A 9094-nucleotide genomic window follows, 5' to 3' on the forward strand; every position below is an offset into this window, starting at 1 on the left:
TAAATAAATGCAGTATATAGACAATAAATAAAAAGTGAGATATCCCATAATTCATATAATAAAATCATTTCTCCTCTGTGAATATCAGTCTATCTTGCATACCATGTTCAAAAGTAAATCTTGAACATTGCAAATTTAAGCTTTAATAATAACAGCCTGCAACTAATCAATCACTTACTGTGTACCAGGCACTGAAATGAAAGATCTCATTTAATCTTCACCACCACCCTTTAAAGCTAGAAACTATTATCTCCATTTTATAGAATTGTGTACAAAAATGACTCAACCTCTGCCTTCTCTCCAGCATCTGAAACTACCCTCTTCCTTCATGTCTTCACTGATGTCTTAATTATTTATACTTTCATTTATTCTGCCCAACATATGTTCTAGTCCCTTATTCTAGAATCTTTCTCCTGTCTCTAGATTTGCATGGTTATCATCACCTCAACTTTCATCTCTCAAAAAAGGCTTCTAGGATGGTAGGCATTCGGCACAGCTGCCAAGATATAGCCTGAGATGTCTGCATCCATATGGGAGTGCCTGGGTTCAGGTTCCACTCCAGATTCCAATTTCCTGCTAGTGTACACCCTGGAAGGCAACAGGTGATGGCTTAAGTGGTTGGGTCCCTGCTACCTGTGAGGAAGAACTGGATTGAGTTCCTGACTCCCAGATTTGGCCTGGCCCAACCCTAGCTGTTGCAGGCATTTGGTGAGTGAACTAGTTTATTACAGCTATCCCTAGCGTTCTCTTTTCCTTTTCAAATAAATAAATGCAATTTTTTAAAGGCCCGTCCAACCTGTTCCTTTTGATAAGGTCTGTTGATAATGTACTGGTTTCTTATTGTTCTTTGGGAATTTAGTCCAAATGTAGTGGCTTAAAACAAATATGTTATCCTACAGTTCTGGCAGCAAGAAGTCTCACAATCGATCTATTGAAAGAGCTGTGTTCCTTCAGCAGGCATGAAGGGAAGAGCCAGTTTCTTATTTTTTTCCAGCTGCTCTCCTTGCTCATGACCCTTTCCTTCATCTTCAAGGTCAGCAGAGTGACATCCTTCAATCTCTCTCTCTTCTTCCTCAACCCCCTCTCATCCCTCTTTCTGCCACATCTCCTCTGGCTCTAGCTTTTTGATTTTCTCTTTTATGGACCTACTGGGATATATCAGATATTCTCTGCATCTCATAAGTATTAACTACACTGAACAGTCCTTTTGCCACATAAAGTAACATAGTCCCAGGTATCAGGGATTAAGAGTATAGAATCTTGGGAACCATTCTTTAAAAAAGATTTATTTGAAAGGCAGAGTTATAGAGAGGCAGAGGCAGAGAGAGAAAGTCTTCCATCCACTGGTTCACTCCCCAAATGGCTGCAATGGCCTCCATGAGCCTCCGCTGGGCCCCTGACACAGGTGCAGGGGCCCAAGGACTTGGGCCATCTTCTACTCCTTAACCAGGGCATAGCAGAGAGCTGGATCAGAAGTGAAGCAGCTGGGACTTGAACCAGTACCCACATGGGATTGCCGGCAATGCAACAGCGGCTTCACTGGCTATGCCACAGCCCCAGCCCCAGCAGCCATTTTTATTTTAAGATTTATTTATTTATTTGAAAGTCAGAGTTACAGGAGGTGGGGGGGGGGAGAGAGAGAGAGAGAGAATCTTCCATCTACTAGTTCAGTTCCCAGATGGCCACAGTGGCCAGTACTGGGCCAGCCCAAAGCCAGGAGCTAGGAGCTTCTTCCAGGTCTCCTATGAGGGTAGCAGGGGCCCAAGCACCAAGCACCTGGGCCATTCTCTGCTGCTTTTCGCAGGCCATTAGCTGGGAGCTGGTTGGGAAGTGGAACAGTCAGGACATGAACGGGTGCCCATACCTGATGCCAGCATCACAAGTGGTAGCTTTACTTGCTACACCACAATGCCAGCCCTAGGGTCATTGTTTTCAACTATTCTAAATTACATTCTTGAGTTTCTTACATTTTATGCATGTCTTCATAACATGTATCCATTTCCAAGTTTATTTATTTTTAAGTACTTCCTTCATTAGTGCTGGGTGTAATGTCTTTCCAAGGATTTTTCCTTTGCCTTAGTTATGAGGAGCCAGACATTTCATGAGAATCTTTGTGTCCTGGTCTCAGATTTCAAAAAAAAAATATTTACACTATATTTGAAAGGCATAGATATAGAATATGATATTCTATTCCCTGTTTCACTACCCAAATGCCTGCAATACTTCAAGCTGGCACAGGGCAAAGGCAGGAATTCAGAATTCAATCCAGGTCTCCCACACGGGTGACAGGGAGCCAAGTACATGAGCCATTATCTGTTGCCTCCAAGGGTACACAATAACAGGAAGCTAGATTGGAAGCAGAGGAGCTGGAAGTGGAACCAGGCACTCTTTTTTTTTTTAAATTTTTTATTTAGTAAATATAAATTTCCAAAGTACAGTTAATGGATTACAATGGCTTCCCCCCCATAATTTCCCTCCCACTCACACCCCTCCCATCTCCCACTCCCTCTCCCATTCCATTCACATCAAGATTCATTTCTCTCCTCCCTTCAGGGAAAGGTACCTCCTTCTTTGATGGCCCCATTCTTTCCACTGGGATCTCACTTGCAGAGATCTTCCATTTAGGTCTTCCTTTTTTTTTGCCAGAGTGTCTTGGCTTTCCATGCCTAAAATACTCTCATGGGCTCTTCAGCCAGATCCGCATGCCTTAAGGGCTGATTCTGAGGCCAGAGTGCTGTTTAGGACATCTGCCATTCTATGAGTTTACTGTGTATCCCACTTCCCATGATGGATCGTTCTCTCCCTTTTTGATTCTATCAGCTAGTATTAGCAGACATTAGACTTGTTTGTGTGATCCCTTTGACTCTTAGACCTATCAGTGTGATCAATTGTGAACTGAAATTGATCACTTGGACTAGTGAGATGGAATTGGTAAATGCCACCTTGATGGGATTGTATTGGGATCCCCTGGCATGATTCTAACTCCACCATTTGTGGCAAGTACGATTGAGCATGTCCCAAATTGTACATCTCCTCCCTCTCTTATTCCCACTCTTATATTGAACAGGGATCATTTTTCAGTTAAAATTTAAACACCTAAGAATAATTTGTGTTAATCACAGAGTTCAACCAATAGTACTAGAACAAAACAGAGAAAATACTAAAATGGATAAAGTATTACATTGTACATCAACAGTCAGGACAAGAGCTGATCAAGTCACTGTTTCTCACAGTGTCAATTTCACTTCAACAGGTTTCCCTTTTGCTGCTCAGTTAGTTGTCGCCGATCAGGGAGAACATATGATATTTGTCGTTTTGGGACTGGCTTAATTCACTCAGCATAATGTTTTCCAGATTCCTCCATCTTGTTGCAAATGACCGGATTTCGTTGTTTTTGACTGCTGTATAGTATTCTATAGAGTACATGTCCCATAATTTCTTTATCCAGTCTACTGTTGATGGGCATTTGGGTTGGGAACCAGACATTCTGATATGGGACACAAACATCCCAAGTGGTTACTTAGCCCCTCTGCCATATGCCCTCCCCTGGTCTCTGATATTTAATGGTTAGAAGTACAGGAGTCTCACCTGTATCATCCCAGTAATAACACAGATTCTTGTATGTAGGATGTGTTTCCAGATATTTTCATTTGTTGTGCCATACTTTGGGTATGTTACCATCAGTGTGTGTGTGTGTGTTTTTTTTTTTTTTTTTTTTTTTTGACAGGCAGAGTTAGACAGAGAGAGAGAGAGACAGAGAGAAAGGTCTTCCTTTATCATTGGTTCACCCCCCAAATGGCCGCCACGGCCAGCGCACTGCGCTGATCCAAAGCCAGGAGCCAGGTCCTTCCTCCTGGTCTCCCATGCGGGTGCAGGACCCAAGGACCTGGGCTGTCCTCCACTGCCTTCCCGGGCCACAGCAGAGAGCTGGACTGGAAGAGGAGCAATTGGGACAGAACCGGTCGCCCCAACCGGGACTAGAACCTGGGGTGCCGACGCCGCAGGTGGAGGATTAGCCTAGTGAGCTGCTGCGCTGGGGAACCATCAATGTTGTATTTCTTCATTCACTCATTGAAAAATTTTGATAAAATGTCCACAATGTTCCAGGCTCTGTTCTAGGCACCAGAAACACACTGGTGAATAACAGAAGTTAAAATTCCTACTTTCACAGGAATATCCTAGCCAGTTGGAAAGTAAACAGAATAAAAAAACAAACCCAGTATGTGATACATGGCGGTAAGTACTGTGGGGGGAAAATAAAACTAGGATAGAGAATAGCAGTCCTAGAGAGTCAGGTGGTGAGAGGAGAGGGTTGCAATTTTAAATATGGTGTTGCGAAAAAGTGCTAAATACCTAAAGCAGGTTATGGAGTGAATCTCTCTGGGTGCAGGTTTCTAGGTAAAGGAGCAGCCTGTGCCAAGAGCCTTCCTGGTGTATTCCAGCCAAAGTGAGGAGCACAGTGTTATTAGAGCAGAGTGAACTGGAGTCAATAAGAGGCTGTATGGACAGGGAGCTACCTGTGAAATAAGAGTGGGGCTGGGTTTATCTCCTATAGGAACCAGAAAACCTTCCTGGCAGAGGAGTAGGATTAGGGAGAATTTGTGTGTTTCTCAATTGCATATGAGTCCCATGTGATATGCTCAGGTGAAACAAAGTACAAAAATCAACTTTGATTTGGTTGTGCAATAACTTCATCTCATTTTATATTCATTATGTGGATAATGTAGGAAACATTTTACAGTCAGCTCTTACCTTAGTTCTTTACCTTCTTTCTGATCAGGGATGGACAAAGGTATGAGAAACATGGATAAAGAGCTACACAAGCAAAACTCAGTCACAGGTACCATCTATCTTCATTGTGGATTAGGGCAATCCAAGTTGTATTTTTGAAAAATTACTATTTTTTCACAATGGCTACTTTTGTACTCATTATTGTGATTGAGTAGTATACACTGTGAAATATTGGCTCCAAAGAACAGGAAGAACTGCTGATGAAAAGAATGTGAACATGCCTGTTGAGCTGCTTAATAAATAACTATTTGATGATGATTCTGCAGTATGTTTAGAGGGTAATTCTTCTTATGTTGCTTTAGAGAGTTCATTTGGCATTTGAAAATGGATGCAATTTCAAGGGGTGACCAAAATGTATCAATTAGCCTGACATCTAGGTCTTCTTAACAGATCTATAAATTTCCAATTTCCTTCGCCATCTTAACCATGCTAAATCATCCTGAACAAGATCATTCTTTTCAACAACAGCCTCCTTATTAGCTCAGATCAATTGAGATTAGAAAATGAAAAATACACCAGATGCTGATAACTCTTTATGAAACCACATTTGTAGGGTGAGTACTGAATGAAGATTAATGTGTTATTTTCAGCTTCTAAATCATTGATTTAAAAATTTATTTTTCACATCTCATTGCTGTATTAAACACTAATATGTATTTAGATTGTGCACTTGCTTGCAAGTGTTATCTTTTCCCCATTGAATTTATGCATTAGTGGAATGGAATGATTTTTAATTTAAATGTATTTTGCTTTGTCTGCCACATATCTTTCTGAAAGTACTTCACATTAAATTGGGTAAATTGATTATTTTCTTCCACCGAATTATAAATTAAAGACTAAATTATTTGTTTGAATTTTTGACTGATTTAGTTTTTCTTTGAATAAAAAACAGGAGGCTTAGCACATTGTGTGAACCCTGAACTCTGCCTATGTTTAAAGGCAATATCAGCTGTTATCTCTTCTACCTCCAAGCCTCAGATGAACTGAGTGTTCTTGAAACTAATACTTTAGACTCAAGATTTTGAAAATATTGTTTAAAATTTTAAATATCTAATACTCTTTACTGTTTTTTCATATAGTACATCATTGTCTTAACTAATTGTAAGGAAGCTCCAAAATGCATGAATGGTTATCATTCTCCACTGATGAACTTCCACATCTAGAACTGTGTATGCCATATAGACTGCACTTAGAAAAAAAGGTGACTAAATGAATACATTAATGGATGAATGAATGAGTGACTTCTTATCCTGGAATACTAATTGCTCTTCTCTAAACCTAGGTAATTTCTATCCCTCATTCAATTTCCAGCTTAACAGTCCCTTTTTTAGGCTACTCCTCTCTGATCCCAACACAAGATCAGTTACCTTATTATTTGTTCTTATAGTCCTATGCTTCTCCACAGGATATTTTAGAACTTTAACTTATAAACTCCATTGTTTGTGAGATAATTTAATTTCTGCTTCTCCTCAAAGCTATAATCTCTGTTGGGATAAAATGTTTCTCTGTCTTGTTCTTAATCATATTTCCAACTCTAGCATAGTGGCTAGAACATGCATGAATGTCCAATAAATATCTGGTGAATGAAAACATGGATGGATGGATGGTTAATCAGCTCTTCATTATAACGTTCAGTACCTCTGTCCCGTTTGTCAATGCTCACCCAACTAAAAAGGGTAATTGTTGAACCATAAAAGAATATTCTATTGTACTGCATAAGTTCCTATTTAAAGTATCCCTTCAGGAATTCAATAAAGCTTGCAGGAGCTCTTAAAGTTAAGTCCTTCATCTAAGAGGTTAAAGTTAACCTCTTTGGGGGTCGGCACTGTGGTGCAGTGGGTTAAAGCCCTTGCCTGAAGTGCTAGCATCCCATATGGGCGCCGGTTCTAGTCCCGGCTGCCCCTCTTCCAATCCAGCTCTCTGCTATGGCCTGGGAAAGCAGTAGAAGATGGCCCAAGTCCTTGGGCCCTGGCACCCACGTGGGAGACCTGGAAGAAGCTCCTGGCTCCTGGCTTCTGAGCTCTGGCTGTTTCGGCCATCTGGGTAGTAAACCAGCAGATGGAGGTCCCCTCTCTCTCTCTCTCTCTCTCTCTCTCTCTCTGTCTCTACCTCTCTCTGTAACTCTGTCTTTCAAATAAATAAAATAAATATTAAAAAAAGTTAACCTCTTCTCCTTATGGTATTGAACAAATACTTAATAACTTCTCCTCTGGATCAAGTCACTTGGAAGGAAGGTCATGGAAATAGTGAAAAGATGACAGGTTTTAAGCCAGAAAGCTCTATTCTACTTTTACTGCCTGTTCCATCAAGTTATCAGTTGACCCTTGGGTCCTTCACCTGTCAAACAGAAATAGCAATCCTATTTTGGTGGGAAGTGTGTGAGAAGTCTTCAAAATGTCCATGGAAAATGCACATAATACCTTTTAAACATAAACATTTTTGTTTGTATTTATTATTTAAGAGGAAGAGAGAGAGACTGACAAAGATTAAGAGAGAGAGAGAGAGAGAAAAGCATTCCCATCTGCAAGTTCATTCCTCAAATGTCTGTATCAGCCAAGAAGCTGATATAGGCCAAAGCCTGGAGAAAGGAACTCAGCCCATTGCAAGTCTCTCACATGGAAGGAAGAGAACCAATTACTTGAGCCATCACCACAACCTCCCAAGGTCTGCATTGGTTGGGTCCTCCGATATAGGATATGGGCCTCTTAACCTGCAGCTTAACCTCTAGGTTACATGCCTGTCTCCACATTACCTCTTCCAATTCTATTTTCCGTGAACTTTTTAATGTGGTCTTTCATAGAGATTATTGATAATGTGTGTAGTGTGCCTGACACACAGTAGGTGCTCAAAAGAAGGCAGCTGTTACTACTATTACTAGATGGCAAGCTCCTAGTAGGCCCACTATACTTACATTTCTAGTACCTCATATAAAGAATATACCATAAAGGGTGGTTTAATTGTCCAGTAGTGGGAATCACAGTGGAAAATGTGCTACCTCTTAACCTTCAAGGGGCTTAACAATCTAATAAAAACTGTCCAAAACATGTTCATGAAATATGTGGATATTAAGGAAATACAATTTTTATTTCAATTTATAATATATACAAAATTAGAGAAAAATATGTGTTATAGACCATAAGCGCTTTGGATAGCCAGGCAAGAAACGATAGGAAATAGCTAGGTACAATTGCCAGGAAATGATAAATTCCTATGTCTAGGTGTGTAAGGGGTAAGCATGTAAGCATGTAAATGTTTAATTTCCTTGGCAAAATTTGATGCTGGTTATACTAATGTTGGCTAAATGAATGAATTTTGCTGTTTCTTTGTTAGTATGATGGCAGACAAAATTGGGTTATTCATCTTAGGTATAAAGGTGAATTTGTCATAGAATGGGTGCTTCTCCCTCCTTCAACTGTGTTTAGCTAATGATCACAAATATGTTAAGTTCCAATGATGTTGTATAATGTTGCTCAAATAGGAGGTATTATGTGGGGTACACCCTAGTCCTTGAAAGCTAGAACATAGACTCAATTCCAGATTCCACTGTGTAGCATGCTCAGCACAGGTTCTCAGTTGTATTGTAACATCACTAATTATTACATATTGCTGTTCTCTCATCTTAACCAAACTCTTTGTCAGCAGCTCTAACAAATGGGACTGACAGCCTGAGCATAAGCAAAAGAATGGCTGTTTCCTCTAGGATATTCTCTGCTTTTTGTCACCAGGTGTTTAAGGGTTTTGAACTTCAGATTGCTGATTATAGAGTTGAATGTAACCATCAAATACACTCAGAAGTCCTGACACTGGCAGAAGAGATGGCCACCTTCTTTCACCCACTTCAAGCCAGGTAATGATTATCTAAGAATACACTCTGGTCAACTGACAGCCTGCGCACATCAGTCCGCCCAGATATACATATGTAGGGACAAGCCCAGTCACACCAGCAGCTCCTAACCTATCCACACACCTGTGGCAGACAAATGTCCAGGAAGTCCCTGGGTCCACACACTCATACCTACATAACACACACCCAGAGAAACATATGGAGACATTCTTATCCACAGAAATAGAGATCTGGACACAGCAACGCTACAACACACACACACACACACACACACACACACCCCACTCTTGCAATCCAGGTAGACAACCTGCGCTTGTTACACACAAGACTCCCAGCCCATTGGTTTGCTTTTCTCTGAGCCATTCACTAGCTTGTTTTTAAACCCTGGGTGCGGGACCACCGCGGGTAAAGCAGCAACTTTCTTGCCCTCTTTGCAGGCTTTTCAACTTTCTGGGCTCT

The sequence above is a fragment of the Oryctolagus cuniculus genome, chromosome 6 (genome assembly GCF_051225735.1).
Source record: "Oryctolagus cuniculus isolate XC-2025 breed Fujian yellow rabbit chromosome 6, ASM5122573v1, whole genome shotgun sequence".
Lineage (NCBI taxonomy): Eukaryota > Metazoa > Chordata > Mammalia > Lagomorpha > Leporidae > Oryctolagus > Oryctolagus cuniculus.